At 40.3% G+C, this 20,321-nt stretch overlaps 1 long non-coding RNA gene and 1 other non-coding gene across 2 annotated transcripts in view; one reads left to right on the top strand and one right to left on the bottom strand.

Annotated features, from left to right (window-relative positions):
* The window catches only part of LOC143668862 (uncharacterized), a 41,791-nt gene extending 22,634 nt beyond the window's left edge, over positions 1-19,157 (top strand). Inside the window, exon 3 of the long non-coding RNA XR_013168595.1 lies at positions 18,886-19,157. This is a non-coding gene — a long non-coding RNA (uncharacterized LOC143668862). The remainder of the gene's footprint in view (positions 1-18,885) is intronic.
* LOC143669409 (U6 spliceosomal RNA) lies at positions 17,690-17,796 on the bottom strand. Its single transcript, XR_013168921.1, has one exon. It is a non-coding gene; the product is annotated as a U6 spliceosomal RNA (small nuclear RNA).
* Positions 19,158-20,321: the final 1,164 nt, after the last annotated feature.

The following is a 20,321-nucleotide window of genomic DNA, read 5'->3' on the forward strand; positions in this document are numbered from 1 at the left end:
TGGGGTCAGGATCAGGGTGCGGGTAAGTGTCAGAGATGTTTGTTTCAAATGTTACTGGGCAATAAAAACAGTGTCTTTTAAGTTGGATGCAGTGCTTTGACTTCACTGATGAATGGTTGGTTCAAATGTCCTTCCTTACTACCCTTTGTGCTAAAATGGCCTGTTTTAAGCAGCATGTAAAATACATCCCATCTCCTCAGATCTGAAATAATTGAAATATAAGTGTGTTTAGGATAAGGTATTAGTAGTATTTAGCTGGCACTAAAAAGACAAAGATACTATGGGAAGCATGTATGGGTGACGTGTCATCCTTGCAGAACTATGAAAGGGGTCATTAGTATTTTGACAATGCTAATTTGTTGTAGACTAAAAAAGCCATTCATCTTTCCACTTTTAAATATTGCTAAATGACTTGCTTAACGGATACTGCCACCTCTCCTGGTCTCTGTCCCATCCTTAACCCTTGACCCTTCCTTCATCCCTTCTCTTTTAATTGGTTGGCATAAGGATGTGAGCATTCCAAGTACTTGGGATCAGCTATCTGGCAGCGCCTCTGGGTAAAGGAAGCCAGTAGCTCTTGGCAGTGGTTAAAGAAATGGGGCACATGATATATATTGAGCTAGAAAATGCATCACCATGCAGTAGGAAGCAGGGAAAATAGGTCCATCACGGCCATTTATTGTGCTTTAATAGACTCAATCAAGGTAAAGGGGAAATAAAACCCATTCAGTTATGGTTTTGGTAATAGGTAGAAGAAAAACTGCACACTCCTGTTTATTTCAGATGTTCTGCAAGAAGTAAATAGTGAAGAACTGCTCATGAGGAATGGATGTGGGCAGTTGAAGCTGCCATGAGTTTTGCTTTGGTGAAATGCTTTTTGGATCAAGCCCACCTGTACTTCTCACCAGTGCTTACCAGGGAGCCTTGAGGCAGTGAAAGAAAACTGGCAGCATTATCCTAGACGAGCTCTTGGAGAGAGCAAGCCCTGGCACCATTGGCTTCAGACTGCTTTTTTTTTTTTTTTTTTTTGCTTAAATTTGTCCTACTCTTCTTGCACACGAGGAAGTTATTTCTGCATAAGAAAAAGTTTCATTTTTTCCCCAAACCTCCCCACGTCATATTTTAAAAGTGCCCAACAATCGAGGGCAAATTTACAGGCACCCGTTTGAGACAACGAAGATGGAAGCTGCGCCAACATCTGCAAACAAGGGGCTCAAACACGGGTAACAGAGGAAAAGATCTGTTCACTGTGTCAACTAAGACACTAAAATTCCTCTTTTCCTGGTCAAGTATTCCCCCTTCCCAGCTCACTAATGAACAGGGGCCAGGGCGACCTTGTCCAGGTGAGACAAAGATGAGAAAATGAGGAGAACCGGTTTGTTGCCGCCCCCATGATATGTGTTTCTCTGTGTGCGTCTTACACAGTAAGGTGGAGGGAAGGGCACGTGAACTTTCTTTTTGGAGGGAGAACAGGTTAATGATTGGTAGCTATCCTTTTCCTCTGTCTTTCCTGGGAAGAGGAGAACTTTCACCCGTCCCTCCCAGTCCACGCAGGGGGTTAATGATCGTCACGCCAGAAGTTGGGAGGGGGTGTCGAGAGAGTCCCCCAAGACCGGAGAGTTTGGCACCCATCGCAGCTGGCTGTTTGCTAAGCTGCCCCGGCACGCCTGCGCCCCTGGCTGGGAAAAGCATCCTTTCGCAGCCAGCTGCGGGAGAAGCGGAGGGACGTCGAGGGCAGGCGGAAAGCCGGGACGGTTGGACTCGGGTGCGGGTGAAGAAGCGGCGGTCCCGGCGGGGACATCTGCCCTTCGCGGGCGTCTCAGCGTCGACCAGATCTGCCGAGCGCACCGGTGCAGGGCCGGGGCCGAGGCGGGCGGAGGGCGAGGGGCTGCGGCGGAAGCTAATGACGCTCCAGATGACACATTTCGCAGCTGGATGAAACTGTGGTTTACCCCAATGGACTGAAATGATCTGAAGGGGACAAAACGCTGTGAAGCGCGGCCTCTGCGTTCTCTCCCGGCGCACCGAGGCAGGGGAGCGGGTGGAGTTCCACCGATCGAACCCATCGTCGGTTCGTTCGAGAAGAACTCTGCTCCCCATATGTTCTCACGGAGTTGAGGATTCTGATCCCTGAGAATCCTTAAAAGGACTTGGCCCGGGGACCACCATTGGGCAGGCAGACTCCCATTTGTGTTGGGTAATCCATGCCACACAAATGGGAGTCTGCCTGCGGGGGTGCGCGCCAAGACTTCTAGAGGCTGAATTCCAGGACTCGCGCGAGGAAAGCTGTCGCAGCGGTCTCAGTACCAGAAAAACCAGACTGCAAGACAGAAAGCGTTCCTAGACTTAACGAGGGTCCATTCACAACGGAAAGACGTTAAATTGACCAGGGAGAAGTAACAAAACTTATGTGCACATAAGCGCTTTGTAATGCAAGAAGGAAAAACTGACAGAACCCTTTGTCTGTTTCTCAGGAAAGAGGAGAGATAGACAAATCCACCCTCTTAGTGATATATTTTAACACACTTTTCACAATTATTGATGGTCAAAAGATGGTAAATAAATAAGGATATGGAAAATTTGAACAATACTGTTTATGGACATTTTAGAAAAACTTATATCCCCAAATTGGAGACTATATATTTTTTACAAGTGCACATGAAATATTTACAAAAAAGCCCATTTCAGCAAGTTTCAAAGATCACATTTTCTGATAGCGGTGAAGTTAGGAATCAATAAGAAGCCAAAAATTCTATATATTTGGGAATTAAAAGCATTTAAAATAACATATGGTTAAAGGAGAAAGCATAATAGAACTTAAAAAAAATTAAGACTGGAATGATAATATTACCCATCAAAAATTAAAGGATAAAGTTAAAGAGGTATTTCATGAGAAATTTTTAGGCCCAAAGAGGAAAAAGCAAAACTTAATGAGGGAATTAATAAAAATAAAACAAACAAACAAAAAGAAATAGAAAATGAGTAAATAATAGAGAATATTAACAAAGTTAAAAGTTGGCTCATTTGAAAAGACAAATCCAAACCATCTCCTGCCTTGCTTCTCCATGAGAAGGTATACTGTATTTCCTTCGCCCAGGGCAGCCTCCATTCATCTCCCTTGGGTATCCCCAATCTCCTCCTCTTTATTTTGGAGTTTGATAAAATCATACCTTTTCAAAAAACACATCTATTCCATAAAATAACACATGAATAGTCTTCCAGACACAATAGTTATAGTTTTACTTCGTGAATTATATTTTAATGGTTAACACAAATATTTCCCTTTTTTGTAACTTCAAATTTTAGCTGCTTAGAACAAGAGACTCATAGTTGGTAAGTGAAAGTATTTTTTCTCCTGTAGAGCAATTCTTTTTTGGCATTTATAAGTCCCCTTTGGACTCTTCATTTTCCCTTCTACCCCCCCCCCCCCCCCCAATCATTATGGAGCAGAATATGTTCAGCTTTTGGAACAATACTTACTGGTTTTACAATTCTGCTAGTTCTTTTCCCTTCTTAATTGTTCTTTGGATTTTCTCCAAAATGCTAACATTTATATCCAATTAAAAGGTGCCAAAAACATGGCCACATTTTTTTCCCCTAGCTTGCAGCTAACCTAACTCGCTTCATAATTGAGCAAGTTCTTCTCTAGCTCTGAATACAACCAGTTGAGCTGTAAAAAAGACAAAGAGTCACGCTTCAAATTCTAAGAAAGAAATTTTATGAGGAATAAGGTACATTTTAAAATTAGAGCCCACAGTCCTACCTGTAACACAGTGGTTCCCAAACTTTAGAATTCACTGGAGAGCTTATTAAAAAGGTACGAGTCTAGACCGATCTCATGCTAAATTAGAATCTTCAGGGAATAGGGTCCAGGCAAGCCTGAGAACCATTGTTACAAAATATAAATAACTGAAGATAAAGGGCCTATTGCTATTGAGTGGTAATCTTGAGATTGAATTTGTAGCAAATTGCATTATCTTCTTCATTTCAATAAGGGAAAGAAGATAAAAGGGGACTAACAATTAGTGAGTGCTGACCTCAGGCCTTTGCACTTGCTGTTCCGCATGTGAAAGAATGAAAGTTGACCCCTACCTCACACCATATACAAACAGTAACTCAACTGGATCATTGACTTAAATATAAGAGCTAAAATCATAAAACTCTTAGAAGAAAATATGGTGGTAAATCTTCATGAACTTGGATTTGGCAGTGGATTCTTAGATATGATACTAAAAGCAAGAGCAACAAAAGAAGAAATAGATAAAATTGGATTTCATCAAAAGTAAAAACTTTTGTGCATCAAAGGATATTACCAAGAAAGTGAAAACTCAACCTATAGCATGGGAGAAAATATAAGCAAATCATGTATGTGGTAAGGGTTTAATATCCAAAATATATAAAGTACTCTTACAACTCAACAACACAAAGATAAACAACCCAATTTAAAAATGGGCAAAAGACTTGAAGAGATACTTCTCCAAAGAAGATGTATCTATATCTCTCTTTATATATAAACACAAGAAAAGATGTTCAACATCCTTAATCAATAGGGAAGTGCAAATCAAAACTTCAATGTGATATCACTTTATACCCACTAGGATGGCTATTATTTAAAAATGGAAACTTACAAGTGTTGGTGAGGATTTAGTGAAATTGGAACCCTCATACATTGCTGGTGGAAATGTAAATGATGTAGCCATTGTGGAAAACAATTCAGCATTTCATCAAAACATTAAACAGAATTATTATATGACCCAGCAATTTCACTTCTAGATATCTATCCCAAAGAACTGAAAAGAGGAACTCAAACACATACATATATTTTTTGCATGGGCAGGCACCGGGAATTGAACCCAGGTCTCAGACTCGGCAGACAAGAATTCTGCCACTGAGCCACCGTCACATACTTTTACACTGAGCCTCAAACACATACTTTTACACTGATGTTCTTAGCAGCATTAGTCACAATAGCCAAGTGTCCATTGACAGAAGAGTGACCACCCAAGTCTAATTTAGTGCCCCACATCTGTATATCCAGTGTACACAGTTCATCTCATATTATTTGTGTCAGTTCTGAAACTGTTGTGTACCCCAGAGAAGCCGTGTTCTTTAATCCTCAATCAATATTGCTGGGTGAAATCTTTTGATTGTTTCCATGGAGATGTGTCTCCACTCCTTCAAGGTAGGGTTGCTTACTGGAACCCTTTAAGAGGGGACCATTTTGGAAAAAGCTTCAGTGCTGACGGAGCCCACAAAGCCAGAGACCTTTGGAGATGAAGCATATGCCCTCAAGGAAGCTGTTGAAGAAAGCTCACAGACATCACAGGCTTTCCCAGCTGACAGAGATGTCCAGAAGCCAAAAGCCCCAGCAAATGCCAGCCACTTGGCTTCCCAGTTGATAGAGGTGCTTCCAGACAGCATCAGCCTTCCTTGAGTGAAGGTAACCTCTTGTTGGTGTCTTAATTTGGACATTTTCAGGGCCTAAGAACTTGCAACAATAAATTCCCTTTATAAAAGTCACTCCATTTCTGATATATTGCATTCTGGCAGCTCTAGCAAATTAAGACATTACTGCACTTATTATGCATCATAATTACTTGGTCTGTATCTTCCAGCAGCACAGGAGCCATGTCTAGTGTGTTCACCATTGTGTTGCTAGTGCATGACATTGCACCTGACATAGAGAAAGTGGTGTATAAGTCTCTTGTTTGGTAGATGAACAAAGTAGGTTGCTGGTGACATAAAGAGATTGGTGATAATGGGATGCCTGGTAGAAGTGGAACACCTGTTTTGAGAAATGGAAGTCTGGCTCTCTTACCTCAATTTGGGACAATCTGAAGGGACATGCCAGCTCCAGAGTTCCCTGAAGGATGGGCTGTGAAGCCACTGTTGCAGCAGCATTGCAAGCAGCTTCTCCCTTTGCCCAACTTTGCCTCCCTCATTTTCTAAGATCTCTCTCTCTCTCTTTTGTTGAAATAAATATTTATTAATTGCAAAACTGCTGCAGTCCACCTGCGTAGAGAAACAATAGCTAGCTGCTGGACATGCCACAGAAATTGCTCCCAACAGCTCTTTCAATGACTTTCTCTGAATCAGTAACATTGCAGATTTAATATGGTAATGCTGAGATAAGGAATAGCTCTATTTTCTACCTAAGGTGTCCTACTCCATAAATGACATTGTTGGGCTATAACAGTACTGCACAAGGGTGGGAGGACTCTTTCAGTGAACACACAAGTATGTTAGTAAGATGTGTATTTCTTGAGGACATGGCTAAATAAACCTATGTCTTGCCATTCTGTCTCAGAGTCTGTTTCCAGAGAGCCCTTCTATGACCCTGAAATTATAGGACTCTTTGACTACTTACTTCACATGCAAATCCTGCAAAATCTGATCTCTGCATAGGCCATATTCAGACCAAGTATGGTCAAAGAACTTAACTTTTGAGTATCAGAACCAATTACAAAGAAAGACATGTTAATACCAGTCCTAGGGGTTACATTTGTACAATCCTCTGTAGTTCATCAAACAAACAAACAAACACATGGAACAAAGAATACTGGATAAAGTTTCAACCACCATGACTCATTTTATAAACCCATTTTCTGTTTTTTTTTTCTTTTTTTAGGTTTATTCTAGAGTCACTTCATTGTCAAAAATATGTGAACTCTATTTTAACTTTAGAGCTCCCTTTCCAAAAGACTGCCCTGTTTTCTTGATTCTAACTAGAGAGCTAGTCACGAAATGAAAATACAAATGCTGCCCATGCACATGTGCATTTCTGTTGGTGTGTTTTTTTTGGTCTTGGGTTTTGAAATCTCAGGTTCTCTGGCATCTCTTTCAAGCCAAGAATTATGTCTGAGTAGTGTCTGCATCATGGAGGGCAGAATGACATGGGAAACTAAGGAAGTGATTTAATTAATTCAAGACCAACATTTCTTCCCTACCCTGTGGGTTTTTCTGAAAGTATGGGAAGAATGTAATATTCAATACATTGGGAAAAATTATCACATTCCCAGTATCCAGTGTATGTCTGAGTAGCCATGGACGATTTCTTTGGTTACTCATGGAAGGTTCTATTGCCCTAGCACCTGCCCTCCCCTGCTTTCTCTCCAGGTGATTATTTGGATCTTAGAGGGCTGTCAGCTCTTCTGTGATGAGGGGATAGCTAATAATAACTGCTCCTATATGCACTGTGCCAGGAAATTGTGTAGTCCTGCAGTCACTTAAATCATGAATTCAATTTTGGAATGACAATCTGTGCTAAATTGGGCTTTAGCCAAATTATACTTATTGAAGTAAAAACTCGTGAAAACTCAGAAATGACTAGAGTGAAAGCACTCCAAATCACACAATCAACTAGTTCCTGTCCTGAAACCATAATGTGTTTTCTTCATTAAACTACTATTGGATTCATGAATCCATTTATTCATTCATCAAACATTTACTGAACCCCATGTCAGGCATTGTATCTGGTGCTGGGACCAAAGATCAATAAGACAAGGTCTCCACCCTGTAGGACAGCGGTTGACAAACTTTCTGTAAGGGTCAGAGAGAAAATGCTTTAGACATTGGGGCCCATACATTCTGTTGTAACTATTCCAGTTTGCCGTGGTAGTGTGAAAGCAGTCATGGACAATGCTTAAATGAAGGAGCGTGGCTGTGTTCCAATAAAGCATTATTTAAGGAGGTGGAAATTTGAATTTCATAGAATTTTCATGTGCCATGAAATATTATTTTTCCTTTGATTTTTTTTCAACCATTTTCTTGCTTAAATAAAGCTATTTCCTCCCCTTTTAGGGACAAGCAAGGAGCTTATTCTGTTGCATGCAAGGAATCCTCACTGGGCTTTGCAACAAGGCACTGGAGGAATCAGAGGTCAAGAAGAGGCCTGAATCTAGTTCCACATCCCACATACTGCAGGATGTTCATTATATCTCATTGTCATGCAATCTCTGGTTCCATGTTTCCAGTGGTGGGGGGAGTGAGGGAAACTGCCTGGTACTTACTGGAGTTGTCTCTTTCGTTGTTTTATGAACTTGATGATTAGAATGTCTTTTTTTAAAAAAAAACTTTATTTTTCTTTTTTACAAGGAAAGTTGCAGATTATTGTTATGTAGAACAAACACACATAAAATACAGGATTCCCATAAATCACCCGATTACTGACATCTTGCATTGGTGTGGAACATTTGTTACAATTGATGAAAGCACATTTTTATATTGTACTATTAATGGTTTAACTTAGGATTCACTGTTTGTGTGATGCATGAATCCACGGCTTTATGGATTTAAAAAAAAATGTATTGTTATCATATATACAACCTAACAATTCCCCTTTTGACCACATTCAAATATATATTTCAGTGCCGTTAATTACCTTCACAGTGTTGTGCTACTGTCACCACCATCCATTACCAAAAATATTTCGCCTTGTTCCTGGAAAGCTTTTTCAATAAGCTCTATGAGAAGGGCCATAACCTATTTTGTCACCTTTGTTTCCAAGTGCTTAGTGTAATGTTCTGTTGATAAGTGTTCAGCAAATATTTATTAGATACTATAGAATGTCTTTTTTTTAAAAAACTGAGCTAAATTTTTTCTTCCTGGATTTTCCTTTTCCCATTTTTCCGTTCTGGAGCAATGTAAAATTGTCCACATTCTCTTTCACATGAGACACTTTCTGATATTTGAAGACATCATTCATGTAGATGCTTAGTGTCTCTTCACATTAAACATCTCCATCCTCTTCAACTCTCCCCTAATACTATTACCTACTGTTCTACTTTGCAAGCTGGAATGTGATATACTAGAAATAAAATGGCTTTTAAAAAGGGGAATTTATTAAGTTGCTAGTTCACAGTTCTAAGACTATGAAAATGTCCAAATTAAAGCAAGGCTATAGAAATGTCCTATCGAAGGCATCCAGGGAAAGTATGTGGTTCAAGAAGGCTGATGACGTTCAGGGTTTCTCTCTCAACTGGGAAGGCACATGGCCAACATGGTGACATCTGGTAGCTTTCTCTCCAGGCTTCTTGTTTCATGAAGATCCCCTGGGGGCATTTCCCTTCTTCATCTCCAAAGGTCTCTGTTGCATGGGCTCTATTGCACTCATGGTGCTGAGGCTTTTTCCAAAATGTTTCTTCTTTTAAAGGACTCCAGTAAGAGAATCAACACCCATCTGGAATGGGTGGACTCAAATCTCCCTCTAAACAAAGGTTAATACCCACAATTGGGTACATCACATCTCTGTGGAGATAATATAATCAAGTTTCCAACCTACAGTATTGGATAGGCATGAAAAGAAACTGCTGCCTCCACAAAAATGGATCAAGATTAAAACACGGCTTTTCTAGGGCACATAATCCTTTCAAACCAGCACACCCACCATTTGTGGAATATCCATTTTATGCTAGTTGTCACATTAAGCACTTGACAGACATCATTTTGTTTATTCTTCAGAACAACCACATCAAGTAATTATTGTTACCTCTAGTTCATGGCTGAGGAAACGGAGGTTCAGAGAATTTAAGTAACTTATCCAAATTCACAGAGCTGGCAAGTAGTAGAGTTAGAATTTGAACACTCCCATTTGTTCATATTAGTTTGCTGAACAATCCAAGCATGGTAGAGTGTAAATATAAAACTGTTCTATTTTTCTCCAGTCCTTATCGTCATTCTGCATTATGCTGACTTTCTCTTCCTTGTTGGCAGGTGGATTGCTTAAGGAATGTGTGGAAAATCTCGTAATTTCCAGGAAGGTTCCATACCTAGAAGCAGGTATCAGCCAGGCATGTTCCTGGTGGCAACTAACAGATCATTAACTGTGGCTTAAGCAATAGACTTTAATTATCTCACAGGTGTCTTGAAATAAGGAAGGGGCATGGCTTGCCCTACCACTCTTTCACTTTCTTGTGCGATACCTGCTCTTCCTCCCTCTTCTGGGTCCTAATCCTGAAAAAATAGGTTAGCAAAAGTGCTGACCTTTGGAGTAAAGGGTTGGACATGAGGGAGAGGGAATAGGACAAGTATCTCTTATTCAACAATCATGGGTGTGGTCCCCTGTTTGTTGGCTGTCTGTTTGGCTCCTGTGGACTGGCCTTTGAGGTCTCTGCTGCATGGCAGCATCTAAATACTGGTTTTCTTGGGCTGCTGTATATGGTGTTTTGGAGACCTGAGGAGGCTCTCCACTGGACAACCTCTGATATTGAAGAATGGGCTCCAGCCTGACTATTCGCACCCCTCTTTAGCTCCTGCCACTAATTGTATACCCTAGAGCTTCTTTGCTGCTTGGGTTCTTCTGCCTGGTGGACGATGGCCACAAATGGGTTCAAGTTTGGCTTCCTTCCAGGGTATCTGTTGGCCTAGGGAAGTACACCTGTGTTTGCTGTGCCAAATGGTGGAGGGCAGGACATTCCACAGATGCTTCCTCTCTCCACTTTGCTTTCTTGCTCCATGGATTTTTTTTTTTTTCTTCATGTTGCTGTTATTTTAATTTAAGGCAATTCAATTGGAGCTTTATTTAGAATATCCAAGAATTGGAAATGAATTCGTCTGAATGATAGGAAGATGATGAAATAAAATGTGATTCAACTTTAAATGAAATACCCTGCAGTCACTAAAGGTCAAGTTTTTAAGCCATAACAGATTACAATGGAAAGTGTTCACAATATAACACTAACAGGAAAGCTGCTTAACCGATTGTTGTACATTTAAAAATCCCAATTTTAAATGTACACACACATATGCACCAAAACCTAGAAAGAATATAACATATTGTTTATAAAAGTCTCCTTTAGGTGACAAGATTATGGGTGATTATTTTCTTCATTGCAGTTTCCCCCCAATTTTCTGCAAACACAGTATGTTGCTTTTGTACGCATGAAAGCAAAAGAAGATTTTAATCCTGAGTTTTCAGCAGTTATTACCCCGAGTCTGATAATTTTATGGCAATAGGAATAAAGGTCATGATAGAAGGAAGTAACTTCTCCACCGAAGACCATTGTGGGCTTCTGGATGAACTGTGAAAATAAAAATTGATGAGGATGAGCAAAGAAATGGCTATTAAAACATTTGACCAGTTGTTAGAGGGGGGGATCTGCAATTAAGGCCAGACACCACTCTATGTTATTTATAATAGTGGTATATAATAACGATTAAGGTACTTATATAGCAAATTAAATATAGTTCTCTTTCCATAGTCTAGCTCCAGTTACTATCAATGAATCCTTCAGCAGTTTTAAAAGTTTTGGGATTAAAAAGATCCCTTCTGGTATCACTATCAATTTCACTGATTTTCAATCAACAAGTTCACTGCTAAGTAGATGTTGAACTCAGGAATGAGGTTGCCCTTTTTTGCAGACACACCTCACTCAACCTCAGTTACTGATTCCTAGAGATTCTCTTACTTTGCCTGAGGGAGAGGGAAGTTTCCTCTCCATGAAACTGCTGTCTCCAATACTCCAAAGATTCTCTCCTTCTCTCTTCTGGGAAAGGGGTTTTGGGTGGTGGCTGATGGTATCAGCGCCAGTTCTGAATTTCTTATAGATAAGAGAGATGTCTCAATTGTTGGCAGCTGTTTTCAGGAAGTGGGGCTCTTAGCATCTCTTTGCTCCACCTCTGTTCCTAATGTCGATGAAGGGTCAATTGGAAAAGACCTAAACAGCCTGCTACTCTCTTAGTTACTATACTATATAAATTCTTGTTTTTTTTTCTCCTCTCTTCACGTTGTATTTTATTAGAGGCACTCCTCTTCTCTCTCTCTTTTTTTTGCATGGGTAGGCACCGGGAATCGAACCCGGGTCTCCGGCATGGCAGGCGAGAACTCTGCCACTGAGCCACCATGGCCCACCCTAGAGGCACTCTTAAAATAACATACCAGAGCAAATTCCCCACTAGCATTTGTGGTTCTCTAAATTAGAAGTTTTTCACTGAAGCTTTATGAGCAATCGAAGAAAATTGTAGGTTAAATAAAGTGGATGAAGGCTCTAATACAGTGCCTGGCTTATAGCTGGCAGTCTACAAATGTTAAGCATTGACTCCTTTATACTTTCAAGTCAAAAGAATTTAAGTGCATTTCATACCTGCTGAATGCCTTTTATCAATTGAGAGAGATTTAAAATTGCCCTTCTCAATATCCACAGCTCACTGTGGGGTGCATATCATTAGGAATACTTTTGGCTGCAGGTAACATAATACCAACTAACAGTAGCTCAAGCAATATGGTGTTCAGTTGTCTCATTTGATAAGAACTTGGGGAATAGGCATTTCCAGGTTTGAGCAGCAGCTCAACAATGTTTTTCAAGAGCACAAGTTCTCACTGCTTTTCTGCTCTGCCAGCGAAAGCGTGTTGTCTCCTTGTACTAAGCTATGCTGTTTCATGGTTGCCAGATGACATAGCAGCTCTAGATGTTGTGGCTGCATTTGAAGGAAGAAAACAAGTAGAAGTTGTGAGGGTGGGGGGATGGGGGTGGGGCTGGCCAACAGGGTGGCAAAGGCAGCCTTCTCATTAGTGATTTTTTTAAATCAGGGAAATAAAGCATATTTCCTGTAATTTCTGCTCCTCTGAGATTTCCCTTACAAAACCTTTGGCCAGCACTGGGTTATTTTGCTTTCTTAATTGCAAGGGGAACTGGAAAAACAAGTATCCGAGGTTTTCATCCTCTACAATTGGAGGTACATAAGTGAAAAATGGTCTGGGAATAATTCTGAGCTCCAGAATCCGCAGCAGCGTCTGTCGCTGTGGGAATGTCGGACAGAGGAAAGAATAATTTTACCTTTCTACTTTTCAGATTATATGCTATGATTCGATTAAGTGGCTGGGGAACAAAGGGTTTCTTTTTTAACTGTGGCTTAGGGTTTGACTTTGAAGATTGAAACGTTTACTTTTATGATATTTTTGGCACATGCCATAGCAAATCATATATATCTTTCCTTGATAACAACAAAAAAATACTGACCACACTGCATCATTTTCTTACATCTTGCTTCCTAATTATACTCATAAAAGTCAGCTTCCAGGCCCGGTTAGCTTGGGTTTAAAAAATATCTAGAGATCCCGTGTGCCTTCCTGTCTGATGTTCTTTCCATTCTCCTGAGTGCTGCCCAGATCTGAACAGCAACTTGAGCAAAGAGGAGGTGTTGGGTTTAGACTTCGTTCAGGAACGATGGGTGCACTTTGGTGTGGACACACTCATTGGGGCAGCATGTTTTTGGAGAACTGCTTGCCTGTTCACATGTAGGGGGACAGAAAGTGAAGTGACGTTATTTTGAGCCCTTGCTATGTGCCAGTACTATGTACCTTTATTCCAAACAAAAAAAAATGCAGAGGTCCTGGGTGCCCTAGGAAAAGTTCACCTCCATGTCCAAGGAGGCATCAGGAATAAAACACTTTGGTTTCTGATTCCTGACAAGATAGTGACCTCAGACAGACTCTGGTTCCTTCCCCAGATCCAGCCTAACCCTAGAGCTGTCAGAGAAGTTAAAGGAGACGCTGTGCATCTGAGAAAGTAAAGAGCGTGAAGAAAGGAGAGAAAGGGAGGTGGCGAGAGCTGGTCGGGGAAGAAATGGGAGCTGGGCAGAGGAGGTTGGTGCTCAAGAGTTGGAAGGAGACTGGGCATAGTCTCGCTTTTCCTACTGTATTGCTCCCTTGTGGGGCAAACAGCAGCGTCTGTCTTAGGCTGTGGACATGGAGTAGGGACAGCCTCAAGGAGGCAGTGCAGCCAGCTAGGGTGAAGAGAGGATAGCAACAGGTTAGCAACAAGATGACAGGCACCGGTTTGTCCCAGCAGGTGCAGGGTGACCCATAGCCTACCGAGCATCCCTGCCTCTCTTTCTTCCCTGCCACAGCACCCTCAGGGAAAAACTACCACGGAGAGCAATGCCTGCGGCAGAAGAATGAAAAGCTTAACTGAGGGGCAGTTTCACCCTGCAAGTGAGTGTGTGTGTGCGTGTGCATGTGTAGAGGCTAGTGGCCACAAGATACACAGATCCAGCCAACATGAAGGAAGGCTCCCCACCCATCCTTTTCCCATCCCACTTTGAACTTCCAGGGGAAAAAGAGCTCACAGACATCTGAGGTGCACAACCCAATGGCTGAGAGCAAGCTCACTCGCTACACTGTCCTTGTAGTAGAGATCATTGGAGCTCATCAAATGTCAGTTTGCTGAGCTATCACTTACCAGCCTTCCTTGCAGTCGAGTTGAACCATGTGAATGGTTCTGGCTAACAGGCTGTGAGCGGAAGTGAGGTCTCCATGTTTTTTTTTCCTCTACTAATTTTGTACCTCATAGTGTAGAGCTCCAAGGCAGTGGCATTGCCATGTGTGGTAGTTAGATTCAGTTGTCAACTTAGCCAGGTGAAGGCACCTAGTTCTGTTGCTGCGGACATGAGTCAATGGTATGTGAACCTCATCTGTTGCTAATTACATCTTCAGTCGGCTAGGAGGCGTGCCTACTGCAATGAATGATGTTTGATTTAATTGGCTGGTGCTTAAATGAGAGAGAGCAACGTAGCACAGCCCAAGCAGCTCAGCATACCTCATCTCAGCACTCGCAGCTCAGCCCAGGCCTTTGGAGATGCAGAAAGGAATCCCCCTGGGGAAAGTTGTTGGAACCCAGAGGCCTGGAAGGAAGGCAGTAGAGATGACCCTGAGCCTTCCCATGTAAGAAAGAACCTCAGATGAAAGTTAGCTGCCTTTCCTCTGAAGAACTAACAAAATAAATCCCCTTTTATTAAAAGCCAATCCATCTCTGGTGTGTTGCATTCCGGCAGCTAGCAAACTAGAACACCATGTAAGGTAAAGTAGCCCAGGTCACAGACGCAGGAAAGCAAGGAAAAGCTGCCTGACCAAGAGTGGGAAATAAAGCTTTGCTGTCCTAGCCACTGTGATTTACTGGGTTATTTCTGACTGCAGCATATCCTAGTCTATGCTGACTATACGAACCAGAAGTAGTTAAATAGATAAAACATTTAAAATAAGCACAATAAAGAACTTCAAGTAGATAAGAAAGGATATTTGTGACATGATCCAGGGACAAGAAGTTATAAAGAAGAACATATTGGAGATATTGGTTATATATAATCTAATTACATATTATATAAGTATATTAAAAACATAATGGTTAGATGGTTAAAATATCCAACTCAAAAGATGGGATAACACTAGAAAGTATATAGTTGGACAAGAAATTGGTGAACTGCAATGGAAGATCAAGGAACGCTACCAGGGGGCAAATTATAATGAAGATAGGAAATGGAAGGGAAAAATTAAAATAAAATACAGTGAAATAATTGTTGATAATGAACTGTGAATAGAGGATGATAAGCAACTCAACTCTGTATCTATGGTGAAAAAAAGAGAAAAATGTAAGGTCTTGATGACTGACATCAAGAGATTTGGGTTCTGTTCTTGACCTTGAAGATACCTTGCTGTGTATCTTGAACAAATCATTCAGCCCTTGGGAGTCTCACTTTCCTTACCTATGAAATCTTAAAGAGTTGGGGTGCTTTGGCAGAAGGAGCAGACGGTCTGTGACTGCATCCTAATTCATCACCACATTGGTCATCTTTCTCATGCTCTCGGACTATTAGCTTCTTTAATGTCAAATAGAGACGATAATACCTATCTGCCATGTTCCTGGCACACAGTAGGCACTCAATTTTATTTCCCAGTCCTTTCGTTTTAGGAAGAGTCTAAGTCTGAAATTAAGCTTCACGTTCAACACACGCAGTTGTTTTACTGTCTAGAAATGGAAGAGTAGAGAAATTAATATTAAGTTGGGAAAAAGAATATTCACAAAGTGGCTGAATTGTGACTGTAACTCAACTCACCAGATTTTAAGATTATTGATCTCCTTCAGCCTTCACTTTTTGCTGATGCATGATGCTCAACTCAGCGAGAAGAACATATCTCTTTTTGCTGAAATTCTATTTTGCAGAAATTATTTAATTTCCCATTTAGCCCAGTGAAGTAGTCTAAATGAATAGGTTAGTGACTTGCTCCAAAGTACTGGGGAGTTAGTGGCAGAGGAAGAATTAGAACTTGCTTTTCTTTAATTTTTAATGTAATTTTATTGAGATATATTTACATACTACGCAGCCCATCCGAAGTATACAATCAATGGCTTGAAGTATCATCACATAGTTGTGCATTTTTCACCATGGTCATTTTTATAACATTTGCATTACTCCAGAAAAAGAAGTAAGTAGAAAAGAGAAAACCTCAAACATCCTATATCCCTTTCCCCACACTCTAATTGAACATTGAAACTCTACTTAATTTTAAGACTTACCCTAGAGTTAGGTTAACTTAGACAGTGTAGTATTGTCAGTATTGATATATATCTATATATCTATATATGTATCAGTGGAAGAGAACACCACATCCAAAAGTAGAGCCACGCAAACCAATTTTTTTTTTTTACTATATAATTTTACAATTATTATCAGAGACCAGTGCTACTGGATTACAGTTCAATAACTTCAGATGTTTCCTTTTGACTATTCTAAAACACTAGACACTAAAAAAGAAGTATCTATATAATGAGTCAGTAGTAACAGCTATTTGTCACATTCTAATTTCTCAATTAACCTCCTTCCTCTCATTTGATCTTCCTCTCAATCTTCAGGTAAAAATAAATTTACTAAGAAAAATTTTTATAGAGGCTTAGAGCCTAGAGCACTCCCTAGGATTTTCATGAAAACTGTTGATTGGGGCTTGGCATACTGTGGTAGTTTGCAATATCTGGCTGAAGCTTGCATAAGAGTAACCTCCAGAAGGACCTCTTGACTCTATTTGAACTCTCTCAGTCACTGCAACTTTATTTTGTTTCATTTCTTTCCCCCCTTTTGGTCAAGAAGGCTTTCTCCAGCCCATAGTGCCAAGGCCAGGCTTATTCCTGGAAGTCATTTCCCACGTGGTGGTGGGGGAATGGATGGTGAGCTCATTTGCAGAGTTGGCTTAAAAAGAGAATGCACATTTGAGCAACAAAAGAGGTTCTCTGTGGGTGACTCTTAGGCGTAATTCCAAGTAGGCCTAGCTTTGCCATTACAGAAATAAGTTTCTTAAGAACAAGCCTCAAGAGCAGGGCTTGGTTTGTTAAACTGGGAGTCCCTGATGCTTGAGAGAATATCAGGAATTCCCCAGGTGGAAAAGTTAAATAGTTCCTCATTTTTTCCCCAATCCCTCAAGGGAACTTTGCAAAGACTTTTATTTTCTGCCCACATTACTCTGGAACGTATCCAAGCATTACATTAACTTGTACAGAATGATAAGATCTCATTCCCTGTTCTAGGTTCCATACAATTAGGTTGTTCTAATAAACTGACAAGACACGTTAAATTAGACAGTGTGCTACAGAAAATTCAAATTTTAGATCAGATCAAAAGCCCACAATCTGAAAACCCTTACAGCGAGTCCTTCTTGAACATTCTGTACTCCTTAATTATCAGCTGCTCAATCCTCATCCACTCTCCATCCCATGCACTCAAATTCAATTCTCAAAATTTGCTCATTATTGTTAGTTTATACCAGTCAAACTACACATTTATTGTTCTTCTGTTTCTGGCCTATTTCGCTCAACAACACGTCCCCAAGGTTCATTCACCTAGCTGCATGCCACATGATTTCATTCCTTCCTGCAGCCGCTCAATATTCTGTCATATGTATATACCACAGTTTGCCCCTCTGATAAAAACTATGTAACGCTTTGTGAATTTGCATGTCATCCTTGTGCAGGGGTCATGCTGATCTTCTCTGCATCATTCCAAATTTAGTATTTGTGCTGCTGAAGGGAGCATTTGCTTTTCTTTAAAGTAAGGGTGAGGGCCAAATAAGAAACAATTGTGAAAAATGTATATGCCAGGGCCATGGTGGCTCAGCAGGTAAGAATGCTTGCCTGCCATGCCCAAGGACCTGGGTTCGATTATCGGTGCCTGCTCATGTAAAAAAAAAAAAAATGTATATGCCAGATTGTAATAAGGAATGTTCCTATCTTTAATATCCCCATCAGCATCAGAGATTACATTACATTTTCCATATAAATGTGATAAGTGGTTAATTAGAAAATTGGAACATATGAAAATGCATAAAGAAGGAGAATAACCACAAGTACCACCATCTAAACAACATTACCCTTAGCTCTGGTGAATTTTCTTTCTGTTTTTTATTTTTTTTTCCCACTGAGAGATTTTATTAAGCACATTTGAACACGTAATTTTATATCTTGCCATTTATCCTTAACATTATAACATATGCATTTCATGTTATTTCACAATCTTCTTAACACAATATTAAAGGGCTGCCTAATATTTTATGGCAGTTTATTCAACTCTTCTTCTGTTAACCATTTGGGTTTTTTCCAATTCTTTGCAATTCCAATAGTCCTATAGCAAACATCATTACAACTAAAAGTTTCCTGTAGTGAAGATTACCGGGCTAAGGAATATATGCTTTTTAAATGCCTGTGAGTTAGAATACTCTCTGAAAGGATTACCTTCAGTTTACATAAAAACTCTCAATTAAAATGTGATAAACTTTTATTTATTTTAAGTTTAAATTTTCCATATCCCTAATTTTATTTAAAAATAGAATAAAACAAGCATTTTAAAAAAATGACAGAAGTTAATATGCGGTCATTTTAAACATTTTCCATGAGGCAGAGGTGCCTACGTTTGAAAGCAAAATTACTCTATAACATTATTTCCCAGAGTAATTACTGCTCATAGCTTGTTGCATATTCTTTCAGATTTTTTTGATATGGGTATATTGACTGTTGCAGATTGAATTTTGTTGCCCCCCCCACAAAAGTCATGTTCACGTCCCCAACCCCTGTTTCTGTAGGTGTGGACATACTGTAACTAAGATCTCTTGATGCTTCTTCAATTAAGGCATGCCGAAACTGAAGGAGGTGAGCCTTACTCCAATAGGGCTGAAATACTTATAAGTAAAGGGAAACTGGACAAGGAAGAGAGAAGTTATAGGGAGCAGCCACAAGCTGGAAGGCAACGGAACCCAGAAGAGAGAGAAGACGTCTCCACTTATTCTGCCATGTGATAGAGAAGCCAAGAACCCCAAGATTGCCACCCAACCAGAAGAGACCCACCTAGAGGGAAACAAGCTTCTGAATCCCCAAGCCAATAAATTCCTGCTGTGAAGCCAACCCGTTGGGCAGTATGTTTTTAACAGGTAGGAAACTAAAACACTGACATTTTTGCCGTTATTATTGTTTGTTTTTAAAAACACATATTCGTTTTGCATTTTGCTCTTCTCATTTATGAGTACGTCTTTGACATCTTGCCTGTTGGCACAGGTAGGTCTACCTCGTTCTTCTTAAAAGCTGCATGGTCTGAATATAACGCAATTTCTTTATCCCATGTCCTTTGATGGATGTTTGGGTTGGTTCCAAGGTTTTTCTTACCACCCTGTGGCAGTGAAAGTTCTTATATACATGGTTTATTTTTAATGAGCACTTCCGCTGTGAAAATGTGACTTTGAAGATAATCATTGGCAAGATAATTTTCTCTCAGTGTGTTGAAATATACAATATTTAAACAGCACTTCAACTTTTAAATTTGAATTGAGTCATTTCCATTAAAATCAGGTTAAAATCACAACAATCCTTTCTTTTTCATATGGGAATGAATCCTCTTGCTCCAGATGGGACATTAAGCTCCTTAAATTGAAATTCATCCTAAGGGGGGCTCTGATGGCTCTCACAGATGGAAGAACAATCTCATTTGTGGGATTATGGAATTCAGTGAGGATCGCAGAAGTCTTCAGATTAGTGCAGACAGCAGGTGGAATGAGAAAGGCATTGCAGCGAAGGCAAGCGAAGATGCCTTGGAAGCGGTGGTTCACTGTAGTTGTGTCTTCGTGTACATTTATTTGGTTGTGTTAATAAGGCCAGAATCTGAGATCAGAGCAGTGTCACGTGGTCTGTTCTAAAGATTAACCTTGACGGGGGTGGGGGCTGGGGATGCCTTGGAAATCAAACCTTTGGGTGCCAATTGATATTCAAATGATTTCCTGTTAAGTGACCTTGAGAGGATCATTCCATCTCTCTGAAGACCTCATTTTTAAAGACACCAGACTCCACCTCCGCCAGGAGGGTATGATATTAATATTCATTCAGTGGATATTTGTTGGGTGCTAAGTGCCAAGATCTCTTTTAAATGCCAGAGATAAAGCTGTACACAAAATAAATGAGAATTTTTTCCCTTTCTCAGGGGTGACATTACCTAGCTAGAAGTAATCACTTGATCTACTTAAATTTAGTCAGCACACCTCTCCCAGGTTCGGTCTTTATGCATTATATGTTTTTACA

The sequence above is a fragment of the Tamandua tetradactyla genome, chromosome 25 (genome assembly GCF_023851605.1).
Source record: "Tamandua tetradactyla isolate mTamTet1 chromosome 25, mTamTet1.pri, whole genome shotgun sequence".
In the NCBI taxonomy this organism is placed as follows: Eukaryota; Metazoa; Chordata; class Mammalia; order Pilosa; family Myrmecophagidae; genus Tamandua; species Tamandua tetradactyla.